At 40.9% G+C, this 26,838-nt stretch overlaps 1 protein-coding gene and 1 long non-coding RNA gene across 2 annotated transcripts in view; one reads left to right on the top strand and one right to left on the bottom strand.

Annotated features, from left to right (window-relative positions):
* The window catches only part of LOC135980857 (uncharacterized), a 293,267-nt gene that overhangs the window by 200,021 nt on the left and 66,408 nt on the right, over nt 1–26,838 (top strand). The window lies entirely within an intron of this gene.
* Nucleotides 5,120–20,556, bottom strand: LOC135984001 (uncharacterized). Its single transcript, XR_010601908.1, has 3 exons — nt 20,271–20,556; nt 19,934–20,085; nt 5,120–6,654 (listed from the first exon to the last, which is right to left on the bottom strand). It is a non-coding gene; the product is annotated as an uncharacterized LOC135984001 (long non-coding RNA).

Raw genomic sequence — 26,838 nt, 5'->3', positions numbered from 1 at the left:
TTAATGGGAGTTGAGGTCTCTCGGCATCTTTTATGACAGTGTTTCTCAAACTGGGGTTGCCGCTTGTGTAGGGAAAGCCCCTGGCGGGCCAGGCCAGTTTGTTTACCTGCCCCATCCGCAGATCCAGCTGATCGCGGCTCCCACTGGCTGTGGTTCACCGCTGCAGACCAATGGGGGCTGCCGGAAGTGGTGGCCAGTGAGTCCCTCGGCCCGCGCCACTTCCAGCAGCTCCCATTGGCCTGGAGCAGCGAACTGCGGCCAGAGGGAGCTGCGATCAGCCGGACCTGCAGATGGGGCAGGTAAACAAACCGGCCCGGCCTGTCAGGGGCTTTCCCTACACAAGTGGCGACCCCAGTTTGAGAAACACTGTTTTATGAGGTGCTTGGCCCCAAACACAATTGGGCCCTATTTGCTCAGTTGTATAATCCTGGGTGTACCTTTCATTCCAACTATTAGTAGTTGAACCATTTGATAGCTTCTCATTTGATTCATAGGGCTGTTTTCATTCACATCTTTGATTTGTTTTAGATCTGCTGTCTGGCCTTCCCTCTCATTATGTGATACTTTTAGTATCAGTGGATCATGTCAAAAAAGCTTTAATTTTTGTAAAGGATCTACTTGTTTTTGATCTGTGAAGTGAAGTTCCATGCTTACATGAATGTCTGTATAAGCTATTAAGCTTTGTTTAGAAATATTTTTTTCTTGAGGTCTTTTGGATATGATAATATATTTTTTTAAATTCTTATTCTGAAATGGCACTGGATGATCACAACATTTTATGGTCAGTAGATTATTAAAGGACATTAATATATTGTATAATGATGCTATATTATGAATAAAAGTCCATCTTAGAAAAAAGCTGGTTATTCACATTTTGGCATTTGTCTAATTCTTAGCACTTAGATCAATTGGTATGTTTTGACATATTTGTACTTTTTTCAAGTGATTTGAAGAAATACGATGAAATTTAGAATTCCACCTCATCTGATACCAGTCTTCTGATATAGAGGAAATTTGAAAATTTTCTTAGTTTTTTGGCTGCCCAAAGAAAGTTCCTTTATCAGAAAAACTAAAAAAATCCTTATCTATGGACTAGATTCACCATTCATTCTTTCTGCTGCTCCAGTCAGGAAAACAACCATAAATCTAGCGTAACTAGCTGGTTAAACTACGTTTATGCCTGTTTTGCATCAACAGAGCAACACAAAGCAGTCAGAACCTACTGAAAAATCTACCACATTGGACATGGGTTCTATGGTTGACTCTACCACCAATTGGCTGTACAAGATTGGGAAACTCACCTACAGCTAATTTTTCAAGAGTGGCCTGTAATTTTGTGTACTTCATAGTTTTGTTGCTTAACTTGAGGACACTTACCCTAAAGAGGTCTAAAGTTTAATTTTTCAGAGGTGCTGAGTAATTGCAGCTCCAATCAAAGTCAGTGAGAACTATGGGAAAATCAGGCCCTAATTCTATGTTTCAGTCAACTGGATATAATATTACCTACCTTTTCGTAGTGATGGAAGGCATTCTGAGATCGGAAATATAATCTCACCCTTTAAAAAAAAACAACCTAATTTTGGGTCATTTATCTATCTCCTATCTTCAAAGATGAATTTATGTCCCTTTTCTAATTACACCTCTACCCCGATATAACACAAATTCGGATATAACGCGGTAAAGCAGTGTTCTGGGCGGTGCGGGGCTGCGCACTCCGGCAGATCAAAGATAATTCGATATAACGCAGTTTCATCTATAACGCGGTAAGATTTTTTGGCTCCCGAGGACAGCGTTATATTGGGGTAGAGGTGTATTGATTGTAAGTGTAATGGAAATTTAATTTTTATTTGTATAATTTTATCATGATCATTTTCCACTCCAATTCAACATAGATAATATCTAAAGTGTTAAGATACCTATAGTGTTCCTATTCCAGTATAACTACTGAATCTAAGGCAAAATGAGCAAAAGAAAATATGAATCAGCATGTCCTGTTTATTAAAATGGTACTGTAAAAGGCTCCACGCTAAAGCATCTCAAAAGAGATGCTCATTTCCCCTCAGATTTTCCAGCTCATTGGAAAGACATGCTCATTAGTATTCTGTAGCCTTTTATAGTATTGATTTTAATAATTGTTAACCATCAGGATTTACTATAGTGTTTATTAGACTATCAATAACTTCCAAGGAACATGGTAAGTCTTCTCTGGTGGCATTTGAATTAGAATTCAGACCTTTAAGGGCATTCCTGCCCTCCAGAAACAAACAGATTGTAGACAAGCCCTCAGAAAAATTCACTTAAAACAGTACAGAAACACAGCAGCAGTGCTCCAGCACCACTTCAGTGTAGACACTACCTACACTCAGGGAAGGGGGTTCTCCCACTGGAGTAGATAATCCACCTCTCCAAGAGGAGGTAGCTAGGTCCTCACACTGTCTACACCATGGGTTAGGTCAGTGTAGCTATGACTCTTAGGAGTGTGGATTTTTAACACACTTGAAAGATGTAGTTATGCTGAAGTAAATTCCCAGTGTACACCAGCCCTAAGATACATGTATTAACTCGCCCTTCCCCCATTGACTCAGAGGAGAACACTTCATTTTTACAACCTCATCTATATTTTCCTGCTCTTCCTATAGCATTCCTGTTAAAATACTTCTTATAAATCTTCACCTATAAAATAATATTACTCTATTTCACATTTTTGTGTGCTTCTGCAGATGAAACTATTTGCATTTGAGAGTAAAACATATTGCTATCACTATAAAAAGGAATAAGGTGGTAAAGAAATGTTCCTTGCTACTTTGTGTGCACGTGTATCAATGATATAATATTGACTAATTCTTCTTTGGTACTGTAGGATAATCCTTTCTAAAAGATATCATCAGTTACTAGGGTGACCAGATGTCCCGATTTTATAGGGACAGTCCCGATATTTGGTGTTTTTTCTTGTATAGGCTCCTATTACCCCCCACCCTCTGTCCTGATTTTTCCCACTTGCTGTCTGGTCACCCTATCAGTTACATCTTGGCTGTAGGTTAAAATACATCTTAAAATACAGTTGTGAAAGAAAGAGTGTACATGAAAGTTTGGTAAATTCAATGGGGAAGAAGGAATCTTTCAACTGGCGTCCAGAATCCTTATTCACAAATGGGCTACATATGATGGAAGTACTGCAACTACAATGCAGCACTTCCTTTACTGCTTCATTAATGGACTCCAGGCTTGACTTAGTTACCAGAATATCCGGGTATTCAAAGAGTAATCAGTTCTACAAGTTCTGTCCTCTGGCCAATTTCAAGCAACAGTGCAACAGCAGTATAAATATTCTGAAGAACTGTGCTAGAAATTATTGTTTTGAAATGACCAAAGCTGCTCAAGAGTTCTATCTGATGATATGCGCCAAGATTGTCAAAATGAAGAATGGCGAATTGCTTCAGAGAAGATAAGCCATCCCCTCTCCTACAAATTTTAATAAATGTCTAGAATCAAACTCAAGCCATCTGTATTTACGGTTCACAAATAGACAGCTCCCCCCCCCTCCAATTATTTTTTGTTTGTTGCATTTGCATTTCCAGCTTCTTGTTGCAATTGGAAGTACAAATAACAAAACAAACAAACAAACCCAAAAATACCCTTAGAGGAAAAGCCACTTACAGATCTGCCCAAGCAGAAAGAAGCAGCACCCTAAATACTAAGAGGTATTTGCAAATGTTCATGTCAAATTGTATAGGCTCAAGGGCTTTAGATCATGTGGCTAAGGATCCAAGTTTCTGGGTTCTAATCTAAACTAAACTCAAAGTCTGAGGGCCTGTTTCACCACTATCTTCCACCTTATGTAGTAATTTCTGGGAAACATCCCAAGAATGCTGCCAGATCACACTTCTTCACTCATTTACAGTGGGGCAAAACTTGGAAAATCAGGTCCTGAATCTGCAAGGCTTGCATAAGTTTAAGTTATCTGAAAGTTATGCCCTGATACAGCGTAACACACTTAAATATTTGCTTAGCTTAAACCCCAGGGAATAGCCCCACTGAAGTCCAGGAAATACAGCTAATGTTAAAGTCAATGGGAATACTCATGTATCTAAGGTTAAGCACACACTGGAGTGTTTTGTTGAATTGGGATTCCAGGAAGAACCATCTTTATTTATCAAGAGATTCTGCATGCTGGTGAGTGGTCTAACATAAGGTGTTACTTGTAAATCAGGATGTGTGAGGATTCTGGGCAAAAGTGGGCGAGTGAGTCAGGCAGCAAAGCCAGTAGTCAGAGCCATGAGGACAGTCAAAGCCAGAGTCCTAAGTCAAACCAGGAATCAGAGCCAGGTTAGGAATTAGTCACCACCAGGTATCAGGGTCAATGTTGGGTTCCAGGGAGGCTCATGATCCAAAGTTAATATCAGGAGTTCAGAGGCAGGGCAGCCATGAGTGACATCTAGCAAGAGAGCCAATATTGTTGCTTGGATACTTCCTGGAACACCCCCTGGGCTCATATAGGAATCACTAAGACAACTATCAGTTGGGTCACTTGAGATGAAACTTCCTCCGTTGTGTAGTTAGTGTGGATTGCAGGAAACAGTCAGTTTACAGCAGGTGGTAGTGAGGGAAATGTTTGTATGGTAGCCTTAGAGCTGTGGATTTGAGTCCTGATGAGCCTTATGTCATATGCTTTTACAGTGTCATATCTAATATATTTATTGTTTGGGCTAAACTTTCTGTCTGTAATTATGCATTTTAAATTCTACGCATTTACAGTTCTTTATAGATTGCTGAATTACTTCATAGCAGTCCCACCTTTTTAACTGAAAACTGTTCCAAAACATAGACCCAGCAGCCAATTAATAAAACCGTTACAGATTTTTTTTTGTTCAGAACAGTTTTCAGACTAATGTTCATAATAAAAGGTTACTACAATAAATGATATCCAAATAAAGCTGAAAACAAATGAAAATCCACTTTTAATATATGGAAACATTCACACAAAATTAAAGTATGGTCTCCAATAGTTTTTCCATAATATGCTGAAAACTTATCACAGACTCAGAATATCATATACATTGTAGATGGAAATATCTACAGTAATCACCATTAAAAAGAAAACATTTGATCAAAATTATAACACAATGGTATCAGAGATGCAAAAATTGTCAGTTGCTTCTTATAGGGGAAAATTCAGCATTTCAGATCTTGTCCACACACTAATTTGCACTGGTATTCAAGGTATGTTTTAAACCAATTTAGTTAAAGCAGTAAAAACACATACATATTGGTATAAAAATACTATATATAGATTAGTTTAAGTCTGTAATGGTTAAGTCCACATTGATTTTGAATATTTTTATCTAAACTGGTGTAAGACTGTGTGTATAGTAGTGTTCAGACACCATGTCTACTCCAATACTAAATCATCAAGTTCATGACCAAGCCAGTGAACAATTGTTGCCTACAGTAAATGTCAGGTTTTATTAAGATACAATAAGACTTTACCCTTCTATAGCAATTTCCATCTGAGGATCTCAAAGCACTTTGCAAATGTTCACGAATTAAGTCACACTGCATGCTACTGATGTAGGGAACTAAGATTAGATATATGCAAAAGTATTTCACCTGCTCAGATAACATTGTCAGGAAGTAGCAGTCCTTGTTCAATCATTTCTTTGGTCAACAGAGAAAATAGTATGTCTTACCAGCTATTTTTCTATGTGAGTTTGTGCACTGCGCCCAATTACATAGCCCTGATCAACATCCCACATAAATAAGAGCCAGATGTTTCTCTAATGTGTAAAATCAAGGGGTGGGGAACAAGCTAATCAAAAACCCATGCAGATTTTGAAGTGCAGCTGTTGAGACACATTCACCCTCTTGCTATGCACCAGATACAGGTTGGACTGAGGGTCGAGGCCAGAAATCTGCAGAAGCCCCTTGCCCAAGACTTTTGGTACTCCAGGCAGATATGTGGAGAGACTCCCCCTCCTCTGCCTTCTTTCCAGGTTCCGTTCTTCAGCAATAGCAGCAAGACCAGGCCCAGCTGTACTGCTATTAGCTGCTGTCTAGTACTTCTGTTTTGTGATCTTCCTGACAGAAGTCACAAGGGAACATGGAGTGTTGCAAACAGCACTAATTAATTTGAAAATTTTACATGGACTTTAGCTTCTATTTATATGAAATAATGATACAGAGAACAGCTATTTCCTGATTCCATCCCCTGGCCACACCTCTTTTGTCATGTGCATGTTTTGCAGGGGTGGCAAAGTGGCGGTATAAATGGGGTTAGAAAGAATATACAGTCTAATTGCCATTCCTCTCAGAGTTTTCCTTTCATGGCTTTTTCTGTGATTTTCTTCACTTCCACCCTAAACAGTATGATAGGGAGACATAAGGGTCTGAATGACTAAGTGAACAGATTTGTAGCAACTTACTTGGTGTTGCTGTATTTGGATTGGATAAGGGCAAAAATCAACACGTGACAAATGAAACAGACACTTTATGAACTGACTCACCCAATGAACACACGTCACAACACAACTGCTATTACATTCAGCTTTCACTTTTGGAGATTATGTGCTGATGAATTTCAAACCCACAGGATAACAATTCATTGGCAAAGCCATCAGATCCAGTCCAGAAATATGTATAGATTGGTCTTCTATCTTACTGTAAAAAGTGAATAAAAATAACAAAAGAAACTCAGGATCCTGTATTAATATTTTTAGAAAAACAAATATACAGCTTTGGAACTAACTACTGAGTTAATCAGAGTCCATTCTGCTCAACATAGCATGCTCACTTTCCAGAACATTATCTATATCATACATCATGCAATGTTGTCAGACATGAATATGAGCTGCTAAAAATAATTGGGTTCTTCTTCGCTAAGTTTTCTTCTTTTCAACATTTTTAGCCAAAAGACAAAACAAGACACAAATCCTATGTAACAATTATTACCTCTGACTCTGACTCTGATAGTGACAATTAATGTCAAGCACTTTGGTACTCAATAAAATCAGAGACACTCAGTGCAGTACTTAGCATTAGTGAGAGCACCGCAGCCATTATTTGCCTCATATACTCCAAGACATTGTTGATTAGTGCTTATGTAGCAACACGCTGTTGCTATCTGATTAATGTAAATGTACCTTTAAAAAGAAAATAAACATGGCTTAATGTTATCTTCTATGAAGGCGTTGCGATAATACATTTTGTGCTGTTGATATTTAATTAAAGCTAATGTCGTTTGCTCAGGAAATGAACTTGAAGTGCCTCTACATGTGATGCAGAGGTAGCGTATAGGACACTAATATTTTGCATATAAAAAAAACTTGTTTTGGTTTTTGTCAGCAATTTATATCAGGTTAAGAAAAAACAATAAGGAAAGACAAGTATAAAAGCCCAGTTCCTCAGCTGGTGTAACTTAGCTGTATTGACGTCAGTGTAGCTGTGCTGAAATACAGTGAGGTGCCTAACCTATGGCCCATACACGGCCCACCAGAGCATTTCATAAAGCCTACGCCTGCTTCAACACAATACACTAATGGCTGATTCATTAGCATTTTGTCATCATGTTCACATCATTTTAGTTTACATAAGGGTGTAAATAGACAATACTATACATAGAAACAACCAATCTAAATCATATGAAACAAGCTGAACTTAAAATATAATTCAATACAGGTGACTTTAAATCTTATTAAAATATGTAGAATCTATTTGGCCCACACAATTTGTGCTTAGGTTTATGTGGCCCTCCTGTGTAATAACGTTGGGCACCACTAATGTACACCATCTGAAGCTCTGACCCACAGCCTCAAAGAGAGAGAGAAAATGAAAGAACTCAGTGACTGATTGAAAATTCTGCATCTGAATTGAGTACTCATGTAGCCTATACAGTAAATAGGGACTTTAAAGGTGATTTCTTTCATTCACATAGCTTCACCCATCTAACTTATGAAACCTGAGGTGCTGCTGTTTGAACAACAAAGATGGATCAAATAATTAAGGCAACTGAAATGTAGGAGTGTTTACTGGCTCTAAGCCAATGGGGCTCCTTAGTCATTATATTAGTATCCCAGTGCTTGATGAATATTAACCAGATACTGGAGCCTATCAATCAGATTATTAAAGGTATTTGGCACCTAAAGATGCAGAAAGGCTTAATGGGATTTTCAAAATAATCTAGTCCTTGTCTACACTTATCGGGAATCGATGTTGCTGCGATCGATGCAGCGAGGCTAGTGAAGACCTGCTAAATCGACCGCAGAGCACTCTCTGGTCAACTCCGGTACTCCACCGGAAGAAGAGGCGTAAGGTAATTTGACCGGAGAGTGTCTCCCGTTGATGCAGCACAGTATAAGCACCGCAGTAAGTTGACCTAAGCTACGTCGACTCCAGTTATGTTATTCGCGTAGCTGGAGTAGCGTAATTTAGGTCAACTTACCCCAGTAGTGTAGACAAGGCCGTAGATGCATGACTCCCATTGCTTTCAGTGGAAGTTAGGTACTTAGGTGCTTTATGAAAATTCCACTGCATCTTTAGGCACCTCAATATCTTCATTATTATTATTAATAATAATGTTATTGTAGCCCTAGTAATGGATCAGGACCACATTATGCTTGGTGTGGTACAAACACAAAACAGCTCTACAAATCTGGGCCTCTATTTCCTTGCCTTGTAGAAAAAAAAGAATCAGAAGACTTTCAAGTTTTCACAAGCAAGACATATGCTCCCATCCCTTTGGGGGTGGTGGTGGAATTTTGGGGTCACAGGGAGAATGTATGTCCCTAAGTTCCATGGAGACCAACCATCCAAAGTCAAAAAGAGTTTACACCCCACCTCATAGGTCCCAGGTCATCAGTGCAGTGTGCCAGTCCATCTGTTGTGCTCTCAGCTAACCTGACAGCAAGGCTCCCTCAGGAGCCATGCTATGGCAGCTCTCCCATCACAGATGTATACTACCTTCCTCTCTGAATCAAGTACAAGCCAAAACAAAAGGGAAAATTATTTTTTTTCACAGACTCTAGTGAAACGTGACCTGGCCCAAGTCAATGGGAGTATTTCCATTGACTTCAATGGGCACTGTGTGGTTCAGTATTCTAAATAAAGTATAAATATTATGGTTGCACACTACTGTGGTATGCCAAGCCTCCTATGATCGTTAGTGAGACCACATGTCCCGTTTTGGCCAGGACAGTCCCTTTTTTAAGCCCTGACTCATCCATCCCAACTTTTTTTGTAATTGTTTTTGCTGACTTGATCAGTTGGCAAGAGCAGATGGAACAAATGCCCACTTTTGTCAAAAAAGTGGGGTGCAGAGGAATGTAGGGGGGTGAGCAGAGATGCCATCCCTGTGCAGACCCTGCACAGGGATGGCATCTCTGCTCAACCCCCTGCACATTCCTCTGCACCCCACTTTTTTAACAAAAGTGGGCATTTGTTCCATCTGCTCTTGCCAACTGGGGGGCGGTAGAGCTGAGGGGGTGGGGTGTAGCAGCATAAACTGCTTTGGGTTCCAGCAACCAGGCAATAGCCTTGTGAGTGTGTGTGTGTGTGTGTGTGTGTGTGTGTGTGTGTAGGGGGGGGGCTTGTGTGAGCATCTGGGGGTGCGCCATTTTCCCTTTGGGAAATATGGTCACCCTAATGATAGTCCATAGCATGCCAGGTGTACCACAACTCAGAGGCAAGGGCCGAAGGCTCTATCCCTGCTGGGTCCCGATAAGCTGTCTGTCACAGGGTTAAAGGGAAGGTTGAAAACACTCTAAGGCCTTGGCTACACTTACCGGCAAGTTCGACGGCTGGAAATCGAACTTCTGGGTTCGACTTATCGCGTCTAGTCTGGACGCGATAAGTCGAACCCGGAAGTGCTCGCCGTCGACTGCGGTACTCCAGCTCGCCGAGAGGAGTACCGCGGAGTCGACGGGGGAGCCTGCCTGCCGAGTGTGGACCAAGGTAAGTTTGAACTAATTCGAAATAAGGTACTTCGAACTTCAGCTACGTTATTCACGTAGCTGAAGTTGCGTACCTTAGTTCGAATTAGGGGGGGTAGTGTAGACCAAGCCTAAGTATATGGCTTAAACAGTTACAATTCCAGAGAAAACAGTGGTTCTTAGCCTGCCCCCCAGAAAGACATCCAACAGAGGGCTCGCTGCCCTCTCCATCCATTCCTGTATTAAAGGCAAATAGGAAGTTTCCTGACCTGGACCAGTCTGTGATTTGTCTCATTGGAGGCTATTCCCCCTGCTACTGTGATGGCACTTGCTATGCTGCTCCAGCTCACTGCTCCAACTGAAATGGTAGCTAGGTAACTAGGCCCCTCTCCCTCCACAGACCCTGGCTATATATAGTGTCCTTTACAAAGACCATAGCCCATTCTCATGGCCCCAACACCCAGTCTGAGCACACTGAGCACTTCCCATAATAATCCCCAGTGACGAGGGCACTTTGGCTGCAATAGTCTTCATCTTGGTTTTTATTCCTTTAAGATCCTGAGCTAGTCACTGGCATTATGTCACGAGAGTTCTCTTTGGGGCCCTCTCTGCACAGCCTTCTGGCTGCGGGGCCCCTGGCCACTCTCTGCTACTTCCCCAATAGTTCTTCACATATCTGAATCTAGTTACAGTATCTGACATTCATAGCCTGCTCTCTGCACAAGGTTCTCCAGTTCCTGCAGCAGCCTGCTGACCACCTGCTTCGTCAAAAACTTCCTTTGGCTTGCAGTCAGCTTCCCTGTGCTGCACCCAGCTCCGTGCAACCACTGCCTTCTCAGCTGGCAAAGTACTTTGTCTGAGTGCTTTCCCCTTCATGAAATTCACCATTAATGCCCACCCCAGACTGTCACATGTAATTTCCCTAATTTGAAGCATCAGAAAAGTCATACATTGATTTTTATATTTAGTAGTACATTGCTTAATACTCATATACCTGTTAATCTCAGTTTGTAAAGCACAAAATGAAGTCTCATTTTCTCCTCATTTTCCTATTGAATTGCAAAAAGCTATTTTGCTTGCCAATTTATTCTCCCCCAGAAAGTCTGTAAAATGATAAGGAGGAATATTAGCCATCTAAACTGTGCTTTCACACTAGCTTCTATTGCAGTCAGAACAATTTTATCTACTGTGTCTGACTAAAATCATACCCCAGGAAATCTCCCTCCACTCCATAGTCCTTTTAAATAACACTAATTGTGTCCAGTTTATATAGTCTCTGTGGTGCGGTATCTTGCAGAAATGTCTTTTTATAGCAAAAAAGATAATCTGAAGAAATAATATGAAACGTGTCTCCTTCCCTGCTCAATGTTATCCTCTTCTCCTGTGTGTTGTATGTGTTGCTATTTTTCCTAGTGTCTGACTGGGATGTGGGATGAGGTACCTACTTCCCTCCATGTTAGTTTGATATAAATTGATTTATGGAACATTTTATCCCAAAGAAACACTTCTATACTAATTTTTAAAAATATATATATATATATTTAATGCTTAGTTCAGGGATCGGTAACCTTTGCCACACAGCTCGCCAGGGTAAGCATCCTGGCAGGCCGGGCCAGTTTCTTTACCTGCCTCGTCCGCAGGTTTGGCTGATCGCAGCTCCCACTGGCTGCAGTTCACCGCTCCAGGCCAATGGGTGCGGTGGGAAGCCGCGGCCAGCACATCCCTCGGCCCATGCCACTTCCCGCCACCCCCACTGGCCTGGAGCGGCGAACCGCGGCCAGTGGGAGCCGCGATTGGCCGAACCTGCGGACCCCTGCTCTAAGGTACTTATATGCTCATCATCATGATAATATCTGAGTGCCTCCAAATATTTAACGTATTTATCTTCAAAACACTCCTGGGAAGTAATGGAGTACTAATACCCTCTTTTTTCAGATTAGGAACTGAGAAATAGAGAGGCTTGCCCGAGGCCACACAGGAAGTCTTTAGCAGAGGTGGTAATTGAACCCTGGTCTCCCAACTCCTTGCCCTAACCAGAGAGCCATCCTTCCAATGGAAGTGAAAGGGCTCTAGAACTCTGATCATGGAGGTGCCTTTCCATATATGGCTCTCCCTCTCCAGTGCAGAAAAGAGATTCAGCTGCCTTCAAAGCTATGCCCCATTCTCCTCAACCTATGGATTGTGCTCCATGAGTTCATCTATGGAAGTGAAGTAGCAGGCTAAGGGAGAAGAGGGTGAGTTGGAGGGAGATGTGAAGTGATCAGACTGCATTATTTTTCAGTGCTTCTCCCTCACATGATAGGGATCCCAATTTAAAGAGGGTGATGTGAGGCAGCCATAACCAAGGGAATAAAATCCACTGGATTTATGGTGTGAACCACATAACCTAATTGGGACCATTTAGCGTCTCATTTTGCAGCCACTGAAAATAAATAGCAAAATCCCATTGGCTTTAGTGGGTGCAGGATCAACCTCTTATTTCCTTCCTTAAACATAGACTCTAGTGAATTTCTTTTCTCAATAAAAATAAATTTTAAAAAGGTTGGGAAGTTGGGAGGTGCTAGGTTTCCCCCTCCCACGGATATACCTGCAGGAGAGAGATCTGGGGGAAGAAAACTAATGACCTCAATATGAGAAAATCAATATCCCATTACCAATCCCCTGAACTAACGAGTCCCCTAGAAATAACCTATTACTGATGACAACTCTTTATCTTTGTAGCATATTTCTTGGCTCAGATACAGCAATATGAGTCTATTGGTTATCTTTGTAAAACCTTAATACAATTTTCATACTAATTTTCGTCACTTTTATTGCCTTAAAGATTTATTGTCACCGCTTGCAACAGGAGATATTTGTTGATCCCTAAAGGCAGAAATGAATAATCAAGGTGTTTTCATGGATTTCACTTTGTATTTTGAAAAGTGGATTTGATGTCTAGGAAAAGTGTCTTTCTAACTTACAAACTTGTAAAATCCATTCTTGTCTATATTGTCTTTAATCTTTCTGTGTTTGCTAACACAAACATTGTCTACCGCAACTGATGTTTTCAGCTTATTTTTGTGCTGGCATATTAATTGCAAGTGGAAGAGATTGGCTATCATTGTCTGTGGCTTCATAAGTGCAAAAAATATTCAGTCACGTACCACCTAGTTTCTTCCCTAGGCTTAAGGTCCAAAAATGTCTAGCCTTAACCTTCATTATCTCAAGATCTTCCCCTTCTAAGAAAGCAGAATCAAAGCAGAGAGGATTTTGGTAAGGACATTTAAAAATATTATTTCTATAGAGAGAATGGAGGACTTATGTGTTACAGTAAATAATTTGTTGAAACAAACACAAAAAAGGGAACACAGAGCAATATCAGACATGCATCATACCAAGGAGACATGAACCATAGCACAGGGAAACAACATTAAAGACATCTATAACCACTCTAACAACCTAACAGAGAATACAAGATTAAGCAAAAATGCACAGTGTCATGAATTCAAAAGACAACCAAACAAACTAACACAGAGTAAAAAGAATAATGGAGACAAGGAAGGAGTGATTACCTCCTAATCCTGATATCACTCAATTGCATGTGTACCCAAAACAAGTGAGAATGGAAGGATAATTATTAAAAAAAATATCAAAGCTAGAAAATAATGTACAAGGGAGTTGTGAATAGTATTATAACCATAATAATCGTATACATTAATTTGTACAGTGCTCAGCATACAAGAACTTTGATTGGGTTAAGTCCACTTGGCTCTTCAGTAATACAAATGATAAAGGATACCAAAAATATATGGAAAGCACAAAGATAAACAATACCCCTTTACCTTATATTTTAAGCATTTGTAGTCAGTATGCTTCAAAATATATCAGGCCAAAACCTGCAATCCTTACTCAAGCAAAACTCCCATTGAATTCAGGATGGAAGGTGAAAATTTCTTGTTTTCTATGCACACGCCAAGTATACAGGCTTTGTAAGGGACACCTACATGGCAATTAGTCAGATGTAATCCTCCCCCAGCCCATAGTCAGCACATGAAGCAGTTGCACAGACAATGTAGCCATTCCATAAGCACTACTGTGCCTTTAGGCTATAGAGGTGGCTGCACCCTGCCTTTACATAGTGGTTTTGATCAATGGTTCTGCATAACTCATGAACTCACTGAAACCGTCCTGACCCATTATGACATTCCAGGGTGCAATCCAGACCAGCGAGGGGCTGTGTCACCACCTGCCCTGCCACCTTGGATGCCTTGCAATGCTTTGCTGTTGTAGCTTCCAACTTGGATTGTTCACAATCAGCCGGCCAGTCACACCTTCAGTGACTGTGTATAGCTTCAGCCCTGGTCCAGCAACTGTGACCCTAGCAGCACACCAGCCACACTCTGGCTTCCCGCAGCCTAATTAACTGCTGGCAGGGTGACCCCAACATACTTCTAGTCCCAAATTTTCTCCCAGAAATGTGTGTTCTGCACTGTCCAGCCCTCTCCAGGACAGATATTGGAGGTCCGTTGCCCCTGTAAGGGGTAATGTACAATAGTTGTGTAAAAAATGTTCTGTGCCCCTGCCGCAGCTCCTGGAGGAGTTCTGCGCCCCTGCCAATTATTCGGGGTGGGGCATGTGCCCCTGCTTGACCTTCCCCCTTGTGCGTGCCCCTGCTCCTGGCTCTTTCAGGGCTTGCAGGCTCTCTGCTCCCCTTCAACCCACCAAGGGACATGGTGTGGAGTCAAGAGCCTGGAAGTGCCAGCTCCCAAAGCTCATGGCTCCTTAGCAGCCCAGGGTATGTCTACACTACCCGCCAGATTGGTAGGTAGTGATCCCTGATCTCTCTGCCATCGACTCCGGAACTCCACCGCGGTGAGAGGCGGAAGCAGAGTTGACGGGGAGCGGCAGCGGTTGACTCGCCGCCGTCCTCACAGCCAGGTAAATCGACCTAAGATACACCAACTTCAGCTACGCGAATAGCGTAGCTGAAGTTATGTATCTTAGGTCGACCCCACCCCCTAGTGTAGACCTAGCCTCAGTCTCCCAGGGCTTCCAGCTCCATGTCTCTGGGGTGGACTGCCCCTGAGTCAGGACTCCATTTCCTTTGTGGAAATATATAATTTCATTTTGTAGAGGATTTTGATCTATCTGCACAGCCATAAGGGCCAAATTTCCCACTCACAGCAGTGACAATTGCACCCATGTATCTGAGAGGAGTAGCTAGTTCTAAGATTCTAGTATATAATCTAGTTCAAATGATCATTTCTCATAATCAAATCATTTATCAAAATGATACCAATGTAATTTATAATTCACTCTCCTTTTCATTTTGCACAGTTTGCCTTAGAAGAATATTGCCTTCTACGTATTTTCTCATTTTGAATTGCTCTCAGAGTACAATAGGGTAAAACTTGGGTTAATTATTTTAAATGGGATAAAACATTTATTTTCAAACTGTGACACAAAAAGTCACTTCATCTAAAGAATTGTCGCAAAGCATAATTTAAAGGTGCGGTTTAAGACCCCAAATACTGGAGTGGGAACAATGAATTCATGAGTTCTAATCTTGGCTCTGATATGGATTCCCTCTGGCCTTGGGAAATTCACATAACCTGTCTGCCTCAATTTCACTATCTATAAGCTAAAAACAACAGGAGGTACTGTACTGTCCACATAGGGAGGTGATAAGAATTAATTGGTTAGTACTTTTCATTTGTGAAATTATTTACATCTGTCTTTATTATTATTAATATTAACTTATGGTCAGGTCAGGCAGGTGAGACTTGCCACTCATACCATATAACCCAGTGGAGGTTGGGTGCTTGGTGACTAAATCGGAAACCCAACCACACACTGAGGTAGGGGGGTATGCCATATCCCCAATGGATTGAAAAACAATGTCCACAAAGGAGAGACTCCATCTGACACTGCTGCCTTCCATCTAGTTCTCAGCTGAACAAAGACTAGGGGAGCAAATCCTAACCCAAATCTACTGTGAAGGAAACATTAGGTGGTTGTCTCTGCTGCTCAGCTCTGCCCTTCTGCTGTGCTGATTTCCAAACATCTTAGTCACCAAGCCTTTGGGCCTAGTTGATAATGCTGAAAGGGGGTCTTTGGTCCTAAGGCAAGCCTCTGCCACCATTTTTTCACCTGCCTAAATGTACATGCTGAAGATTTAGGTACCACAGTCGCCCTCTTCAAACTTGCTCGTTGGAATGTGAGAACAATGTGCACTGGTATAGCTAACAATCTGGAGGATGTCAAGGCCCCTAGAAAGTCTGTCATTATTGACTGAGAGCTGTTAACATCAACATAGCCACTGTCTCTGGCGCCAGACACAGGCTTTGTATCTGAGCTGCACTACACCTTTTTCTGGCATAGAAAAAGCAAACAAACCCACCATGAAGACAGCGTGGGTTTTGCGGTCAAAAACTCATTACCACCTAGGATCAAATGTCTGGTTACAAAATCCGAACGTATCATATCACTAAGAATATGCACCACGGGTGGCTTTGCCAACAGGGCCGGCTCTAGGATTTTTGCCGCCCCAAGCAAAATCAATTTTGGCCGCCCCCGCCCCCATTTTTTTCTTACCCCACCCCCCGGCCCTGCCTCAACTCCGCCCCTTCCCCAAATCCCCAGCCCTGCCTCCTCCCCCAGGCTCTCAAACCTGGGAGGGAGGGTGAGCAGCGGCGCGCGAATCAGCTGTTTCGCATGCCGTGGCCGCTCGGGATCTTCCTCTCCCTTCCAGGTTTGAGAGCCTGGGAGGGAGGGGGAGCAGCGGCGCGCGAATCAGCTGTTTCACATGCCGCAGCCGCTCAGGATCTCCCCCTCCCTCCCAGGCTCTCAAACCTGGGAGGTGAGCTAGGGCGGCCGGGAGATGTTTTTAGGGGCGGCAGAGGTGGCATTCTGGGGCCGGCCATGCCGCCCCTAAAAATGTGCCGCCCCAAGCACCAGCTTGTTTTGCTGGTGCCTAGAGCCGGCCCTGTTTGCCAAGATCATCAGTACATTTGCCCCAAAACTTTCCTCCATTTCGGAAGAGAAGGACTTATTCTATCAGCAACTTGACAGCATCATTAGTAAGCTACAACTGGGCAAGCTACTCTATCTACTTTGACACTAGAGTTCTCTCAGTTCAAGAGATGGGCTGCTATGCACTGTCCACCCATGGAGTGGAAAAATAAAAGGTAGTGGGCAAAGACTACTAAAGCTCTGGACCCACTAAAGATTGTGTATTATCAACACCTACTTCCAAGGCGATCATCGCCGAAAGATCTCCAAAGACAACCCAGATCTGAACACTGGCACCAACTGCATTTAACTGTTACCTTGTGATGAGGCGTCCACCCCACATAAGGCCAGAAGGGATTAAGGTGGCCAGATGGGCCAATTAGCCACCTAACCAGCACCTGGAGAAGGAGCCTGGGAGAAAGGACTAATTAGCGACAAGGCTCAGTTGGACAGGAACAGGAGGGGACTGTATAAAGCCCAGTAGCTGGGTGCTGCAGAGAGCGAGGCTGCAGCCCCTCTCAGGGTGAAAGAAGGCAAGGTAGGAAATAGCCCATGGTTACAGCTTTGAGGTTCAGGACTGTGCAGACCGTGACTCCTTGTTGTAGGGTCCCTGGGCTGGAACCCAGTGTGGAGGGCAGGCCTCCACACACCAACTATTGGGGAAGTGGCACTGTTAAGGGGTAGTGAATGGGAAGACTGCCTGGGACAATAGGTCCCAAGACACTTTGATATCCCGGAAGGGGAGGACTATCATGGCATGGCTGGAGGGCCAAGCCACAAAACGAGAGCTACTGAGTTCCGATGGAGTGAGACATAGAGAGAATGATGGAGTGCAACCACAGGAAGGGGTGTAGACCTGGCAGAGCTAATCCCTAGATGTGGCCAGAAGGAGGCGCTCCAGCGATGAGTAAGGCCCCCCATGACACACACATAGATAACACCTATAGGATGTTCTTCCTGACGGCCATTTTCACAGTGCAGACTGTGACACAGACCATGCACTTATATGCTGCAAAATAAGGCTTTCCGTATGCAATTCCATCATACCAAACAAAACTGTTGCTCACAAATTAACATCAACAACACAAGAGACCAACGAAGGGGTCTCCAATTCACTGTAACTTTCAGGGAAACTATATTTTTGATTGCATCTCTCCTGAATGCTGACACAACATGGAATACACTCAGAATGAATACAAGTGTAGTTGCAACCTTAGCTTTTGGTAAAAATGACTACAAGAGAGACTGGGTTTGCAGCACATTCTGAAGAAATGCTTACAGTTATTGCAGCAAAACACACAGCCTATCTCAGGGATCAGCAACCTTTGGCACGCGGCATTGCTAGTCCAAATTCTTCACAAGCTAACACAAAGCTATTGCAAAGTTGCTGGAGCTCCTTTTCATTGCGTGTGGTGAGCTTTCTGCTTATGGCAGTGAGACTTGGACTACCAACAGCAGGTCTGAGAAGAGGCTAATTACCTTCCACACCTGCTGTCTTTGCCATATTCTAAAGAAGTGGGAAACCCCAGTTCCTGAAACTGAAGTACTTGAGAAAGCAAAATTTCTAAATATAATCACTATTCTCAAAAACAGATATCTCTGTGGGCTTGGTCATCTGCACCAGATGGACAATGGACACATCCAATGGATTTCCTGTATGGAAAACTTGTGGATAACTCCAGTGCTAATGAGCCAACTTAGGCTCAGATTTAAGGATGTTTGCAAAAGGGAATTGACACTGCAAGATGAAAGTGAAGAGACGGAAAAGGAAAGCACAGAAGGCTTCAAGTGCTAGTAGTATTCTGGTTTCATCTTTTGGCCCTGCCTTTATGCCTGCATTATTTGTGGCAATAACTGTCACTGGAGAACTGGATGTTTTACGACTCATGATGCTTCAGTTCAGTAACTGAACTGCTTTGACGTTTACACCATCGTCTTCTGAGATGCCCTTGTAATATTAATTTAACTCCATACACCCCAAAAGTATTTGCTATTGCTATGATATACATATTCACTGATTATGATAAAATAATAAAATAGAAGTGAATGAAAAATAAAGTCTATCCTGTCGGTCCCAGGAAAATATATAAAATTATATTTCTGCTACCACCAAAATGTAAATTATATGTAACAACAAGGTTAATTGTTAAAATAGCTATAATCCAGTCTCATTTTCTGCAGACATGTTTTCAAACACCACAAGCTCCAAAGAAAGCAGAAGGAAAATCATTGGATATACACTGTTTGAGAATCCTTATGCTTAAATAAGTTGCAAGAGTCACAAGCAGAGTGCCACAAGAACCATAAATGACTACTTGTGATAAATTTCAAGTCATTAATATCCCCATGATGCAGTTTTTTTCTAATTGTTTAATCATTATTCTCTCATCTGATATTTGTTCTGGTTTCAACTCAGAGAGTCCCTTTCACAGGTTTTTGTTTGTTTTTCTTGTATTAGTCTTAAGCTTCAGACTGTTGTACTTGACACTGATTGAATGGTCCAGTCATGTTTAGAAGCACTATAAAATTCTGTTTCAGTTTCATCCTCAGTTTACTTGTCTGATGGTGTGAGTTATCTCTGAAAGTAAATGCGCTTTGCAGCTTGCAATGAATCACAAAGAGAGAGGGACAAACTCAGGCCTGCTGCAAAGGAGGATCAGCTCCGAATTTGTGTTGTGGAATTCAAATTATGTATATTTATTCTGGCACTGGTCTTGCAGCCCTTAAATTGCCCAAATTGCAGGAATCAGGATCATGAATAGCAATGTGTTGTTGTTTTTAAATTTCCTAATAATACTTGAGATAATGTGTGTGATTAACCTGGCTTTGGTATTATCCTGGCTACCCTCTTCTTGCACCTAGACTCCAATGGTAAAATCTATACACAATTAAATGTATCTCCAGATGCAACTGATTTAGGCATGGCATCTGTCACCTCTCACACCCAGGGCTGGGTTCTTCTCATCTGATTTCTCACCACAAACATCAACATCCCTCCTTCAGGAAGGGACACTTCCTACCTGTCCTGGCCCGAGGTAGAATTGTGGCTCATCTGCCACTGATGTCAATGGTAGAAAAAACATTCACTGGTCTGGAAATCAGACAGTGACAATATTGTCTCTCAGACAATATTCCCTCATGTGACTCTCTCCTCGTAATTAATCCTTAAAACCTGGGGATAGAAAACAGAGAAATTCTTATTTTGGGGCAGGTAAAACAAAACAAAACCATTTCCTTGTAAAACTCGAATTGCCCTCTGTTTAGTCTTCTACAAAGGCCCTTCTCCATCCTTCCCTTCCTCAGTTCCCACCCGAAGGGGGACTCATATCCACAGAGTAAGACGAGAATGTTACTGACCTAGCTCTGGTAGGGAGAAGCCTGCTTTTATTTTCCCATCACCAGGATGAAGCTGGACGTTCCAGCTCATAGGACTGTGGTGAAACCTTCAGAGTTGCAGCCCTCGGGGAAAGTCTCCTTTTGCTTGCCTCACCTGGTGACAAGTTTCCTAGTGAATCAGTCTTCGTAGTACTGGAGATTGTCTGTATCTATTGCCCCATATCCCCTGGGAGGAAATACCATTAAGTGTGACTTTACTCAATATGAGGAAGGCACAGAAGAAACAGTTCTTGGCATGCTGGGAAGAGCCTGCTTTCACTGACTCCTCCACCTCTTGCCTTCAAGCACATTTCAGTTGTCTTTACAATCTAGGCTGGAACACCATTCCCCAAAGCCCCACTTTTAGGCTATGTTTACATTACAAGCTAGGGGTGTGATTCCCCTGCTCGTGTACACATACTTGTGCTAGCTGTCATCGTGCTAGTGTGAGCATGAATAGCAGCGTAGCCATAACAGCATTGGTAGTAGCAGCAGAGGTTCGGCTGAGCTGAGTGGCTTACAAACCTGCCTGAAAACAGTACTCAGCACGGCTTAGCCATTCCTCAGCAGCTGGTACTTATGCTGCCGCAGCTACACTGCTATTTATACTCTCATTAGCTTGATGAGACTTAGCACAAGTATGTGTTCACGAGCAGGAAAATCACACCCCTAGTTTGTAGTGCAGACATAGTGATTGTGCAATGACGCTTTATCTTAATATACTTCTGTTTTGTTCTCTTTGAAACAAAATTACATTTCAAACACTACAAAACATGCCCTAAAACCTGCTAACTGACGTGTGTAATTCTAAGAATGTGCATAATGCCATTAGAGTTAAAACATGTGCGTCAGTGTTTGCAGGACCAGGGCCTCTGTATATTAAAACATATCTCTGATACATGTGATAGCACATATGAAACAGCTATTTTAACAGAGACTGATTAAAAGTTATTTTCTTTATTTAAACATATCTGGTTATTTTCACTGTTCTCTTTTATTTGTGACTGGCAAACCTTACAAAGCTTATAGGTTTCCTCTGGAAAATCCCCCTCCTCCAATTAATGCTTCTTTGAACTTTTAAAGATCGTCACCATCCCTCCTCATCCATACACCATCTTTTCCTCTCCCTCTTTCCAAACCAAATTGTTTCTCCTTTCTGTGCCTCATCTTTCCTTCTCCCAGTGAGATTTCTGATCCTACTCCTCTCTTTTTTTACCTTTGATTATAAATAAGCTATTTGGCTTATGCATCTACCCTGGACCTACGTGTTCACACAGTATCGTGACAATACTCAGATTTCAGAGGGATGAGTGTAGTAAAGGTGCTAAGTCAGTAACATTCTCGTCTTACTCTGTTGCTTCTCTTTTTCCCCCATTCTTCCCAGCATTCACCCTCTCCACTCCTTGATCCAAGGACTATTCTGCTGCTGTCTTTATTGATATGCTGTGAAATCTCTGGTGGTAACTCAACAAGTCTGGCATGGTCTGCTAGGCCATCTGGAGTTTTCACATCTTGCATACTCCAGGTTTTGCCTGGGTTAAAGGAGATAAATAATGTATTGCATGATTCTGACCCTGTGGAAGCCCTAAAATACACAAGTTCTCAAGATGGCAATGAGCCCAGAAGAAGTTATAAGACCTGCTGTGACTCCCCACTATGGAGAATGTGAAATATTAGAAACAAGCAGAGGGGAAGGGCCAGCAGAAGGGAACCTACACAAGAATGGAATACTTATCTGAAATTATCTTAACCTTCCATAAGGTATCAGTTTGATTTGGCACAGTTCCTAGCACATTTGAAGAAGAGCTCAGCAAAGGTCATAAAAAATATGTTTTCCCATGAATGAAGATTAGATTACCTAATTTTCTGGTAACATTTCACTGGGAGTTGGTGTGTTTAGTTTCAAAAATTATATTTGTGTGAAAAAAAATTTAGTAGCAATCTATAGGTTGCAGAAAGAGGCAATGAAAATTATTAGAGTGCTGTAGGATAAGAGAGTGAAAATCCTGGGACTGTCAGTTGAAGAGGTGATGAATAAGAGGGACACAACAGATACATACAAACCAGTGCAGCTGATTCAAGAGAGATATCAGCTTCTTCATTTATCATTTTACAGAATACATAAAGAAGGGACACTTGGTGAAACTACATGGCAATAAATTTAGAAAGATAAAAAGAAATATATTTTAATTATAATATATGATTGACCTCTGGAAGTCATTGCAACAAAATATCATGGAGGCTAAGAGCTCAATAGAATTCAAAAAAGGATTGAACATAAATGGCTAATGATAATATTCACATTTATATTAGTCAAGGGAAAATGGTAAGTCAGGAATAAGACAAACACTAACTCATGGCAACTATGAAGAAATTTACCTTATGGGTTGAGCATACGAGAGTTGTCCACTATTGTCTTTTTGCTGTTCCTATGAAGCACTTGGCACTGATCACTGTCAGAGTCAAGGCACTAGACAAGATAATGTTAAGAATGAGACATTGGTATGGCAATTGCTGTATTCTTATCATATTGTAGTGAAATCCCTTGTCTTTGGTTATGATGGGAAAGCTATGGTAGACAGATGGGTTTTGCAGAATGTTACGAAGACAGACGCTTTGGCTCTATCTTCTCCCTTCAACAGCTTGTTTCAGAATTGGGCACCTTTGTCTGAAAACATTTTCTCTCTTGCTGTCATGAAACGCAGTAAAGAGGGTTTCTAGTGTCTTGGAATAATACTAAGCTTACTTATTAAGAATCTAACTGAGAAAGACTACCTCAAACTATTTAAACAAAATAAATATTAAATAATAATACAATAATAATAATACTAACAACAACAATAATAATATAATAAAGATTTAAACCAAAAATCCCTTCTATCACTAATCCAAGTGGCTAGTGCATGAATCATTAAAATGTATGTCCTACCAAGATATCACAAAATAGGTCATCGTTCATTGGAATATGCAGAAGATGATACTACATACAGTGGTTACCCTTGATGCTTCAAATAAGGGTGTTCCAATCTTTGGACATGCTTTTCCAGGTCATTTGGGGGAGGGATAAAAGCAGAATCAAACACAAACTTTTTTCCAGATACCAAACAAATGTTGGAGAGTCGTGTTCTCTGGGCCTGATTTTCTCTCTTATACCATATTTATGATATATAATGGTACTAAGTAAGATCATAGGTTTCCACACATAATAAGACAGCTCACATGTATTATACATACACAAACTATCATGTATAACACACATAACTTGGATAGCAGTGGAAAAAAAAACAGTTCTTCCAATTATATCACTGAAATCAGCACCAAATAAATATAAAAACTAGGACTGTCAACAGATTTACAAAAATAATCATGATTAATCACTAAATAAAATTAATTGTGACTAATTGCAGTTTTAATCACACTGTTAAACAATAATAGAATACCAATATCAATCTATTATAAATATTTCTGGATGTTTTTCTACATTTTCAAATATATTTATTTCAATTATAATGCAGAATACAAAGTGTAGAGTGCTCGCTTTATATTATTATTTTACGTTTTTGCACTGTAAAAAATGATAAATAAAAGACGTTTAGCGTAATTGGCACGTAAATACCTTGCACTACAGGCTACCTATTCCATACGAACACGTGGTTTCATTTTCACTTACAGCACTATCTCCTGTAAATGTAAACAACCTTGTTTGTCTTAGTGACTGGCTGAACAAGAAGTAGGACTGAGTGGGCTTGTAGGTGCTAAGGTGTTACATTATTTTGTTTTTGAGTGCTGTTACGTAAAATAAAAATCTACATTTGTAAGTTGCATTTTCACGATAAAGAGATTGCACTACAGTACTTCTACGAGGAGAATTGAAAAATACTATTTCTTTTGTTTATCTTTTTTACAGTGCAAATATTTGTAATCAAAAATAATAATATAAAGTGAGCACTCTAGACTTTGTATTCTGTGCTGTAATTAAAATTGATATATTTGAAAATGTAGAAAAACATCCAAAATATTTATAATACATTTAAATTGATATTCTATTATTGTTTAGACCTGTGATTAAAACTGTGATTAATCCCAGTTAATTTCTTTAATCGAGTTAATTTGTTTTGACTTGTGTTAACTGCGATTGATTGATAGCCCTAATCAAAACATAAATCCAGACTCCCATACTATACGGATCAAAATTACCTTCACTATGGAGGCTGCACTGAAAGAGTACATTTCATTTTTATATATTTCACTGGTCCCATTGGTGTGCCCTGTTTTCCGTAGAGAGAGTTTCACTAAGACCAATGGATTCTTTTCAAACAGATTATTTTTTAAGTGCAGGCTCTGTTATAGGAAACACCAAAACTCTGTCCCATTTAGTAAACATTTCTGACATTCTAGATTTTGCCCCAGTTTTGCTTAAGACTATAGGTGGGATGTGAAAGGGGAAAAAAAAGAGTAATCTAAATCCTCTCTTTCAAAATGGAGTTACTTTATCATCATCTATGACATTACTTCCCACACAGAAATAGACAGCAGCAGGACCATGTCCAAGTTTGCATATGAATTGCACACCCGTAGAAAAGCAAGAAGAGCTAAAGGGATAAGTGACAATCTCTATGCAGCATTGAAATAGGTCACAGAAAAAAAAAATGAGAAGCAGAATTTCGGAGTGCTGTTGATTACCGTGCAGTAATCCTTCGAATACCCCCATTGACACCTTATTGGGGAGAATCCTTATGGAAAGTAAGCACTTCTTTTCCCTAATGCTCACCACCAAAACGAATGCAAACATCACCAACCTTTCCTGCAGAGGATGTAGGAAAATAGGTCATCACAAACTTCTATCCTCAGTGCGCTGAGGCATTCTGCTTCCCTCTGTCCTCCGCAGACACAATGCTTCCAGCCCCAGCCACTGGTGCCAGGAGCTTTGCAGACTGCAAAGGCAGCTATAGAGCTCTCCTTGTAGGGCTAACCATGATCTCCAGGGGATTTAGTGTTGTGGATATGCAGGATCTTGGAAAGAGTTGTGCAGAATGATAAAATGAATTCATGCCTAAATACAAAAGTCTGTTGAGTAACACAGAAAATTAAGGTCTTCAAGACAAAGGCTATACACATATCTGTCTCACTCTTACCATGTACTCCCACATCTGTTTGTAGAATCTACCTGTTGTCTCCTGACTCACATTTTGATTGCAAGGTATGTGGGCCAGGAACTAACTTTTTGTAATATGTTTGTACAGTGGGTTCTTCATCCTTGATTTGGTGGCTTGTAGACACTACCACAATGAAACCAAATAATATATATAAAAACATTCATCCAACAATCTCAAATTGAAGCCTGTATACAGAAAATTCAAAACAGAAAAAAGGGATGCATTTATTTGCTGCAAATAGATCATCCATCTCTTGTTTAAAATTGAACTTGACAAAACCCTTTTAAATATAGGGTAGGGGCACAATCTTGTCTTGGTAGACTACACTTTCCATCTATAATTTCTCTGATACTATGCATTACATGCAATGTTCTAGGTTTCATGGCATTCAGAGCTATGTCAAAAAACAAACAAACAAACAAACAACAAACAAACAAACACATGTTTAGATTCCTTTTAAATAGCAAATATGTATATTTTCCCCTCCATTATTAAAACAAAAGTGCCCGTTCTTAAAAAAAAAAAAAAAAACTTCAAACCAAACCAACCATTTGGGATGAAAGCAAGCATGCAACTGAAAAGGATAATTTTGAGTAACTTATGATTTCCTGAAAGCAGAAGGCTCTAATGGAATACATCTTGCAAATTTTCACTGCCAGCGAATGCTAATAACAAAATGAAGCCATCTGAAAAGAACAAGGGAAGGATAATCAAGTTAAAAGAACATAATTACAATGCTCCAAATAGTGCAAGACAACAAGAAGCTAATTTTCAATCATAGTGCTGTAAGATAAATGTGTATTAGCCTTTTCCAAAAGAAAGCCATTTATTTGCAAATATCAGTTCCCCATTAAAGAGTAAAATCTTCTTTAATGTCTACTTGTTTCAGTGTGCTAATCCTATAAGATAAAAGTGTCTGGGAATAAATAATATATGGTATATTATGTTGTAACATGCAATATCATAGAATCATAGAAGATTAGGGTTGGAAGAGACCTCAGGAGGTCATCTAGTCCAAACCCCTGCTCAAAGCAGGACCAACCCCAACTAAATCATCCCAGCCAAGGCTTTGTCAAGTTGGGCCTTAAAAGCCTCTAATGATGGAGATTCCACCACCTCCATAGGTAACCCATTCCAATGCTTCATCACCCTCCTAGTTAAATAGTTTTTCCTAATATCCAACCTAGACTTCCCTCACTGCAACTTGAGACCATTGCTACTTGTTCTGTCATCTGCCACCACTGAGAATGGCCTACCTCCATCCTCTTTGGAACCCCCCTTCAGATAGTTGAAGGCTGCTATCAAATCCCCCCTCACTCTTCTCTTCTGCAGACTAAAGAAGCCCAGTTCCCTCAGCCTCTCCTCATAAGTCATGTGCCCCAGCCCCCTAATAA

Source organism: Chrysemys picta, chromosome 1 (genome assembly GCF_011386835.1).
Source record: "Chrysemys picta bellii isolate R12L10 chromosome 1, ASM1138683v2, whole genome shotgun sequence".
NCBI classification, from domain to species: domain Eukaryota; kingdom Metazoa; phylum Chordata; order Testudines; family Emydidae; genus Chrysemys; species Chrysemys picta.
This window is presented reverse-complemented; position numbering and strand designations above follow the sequence as displayed.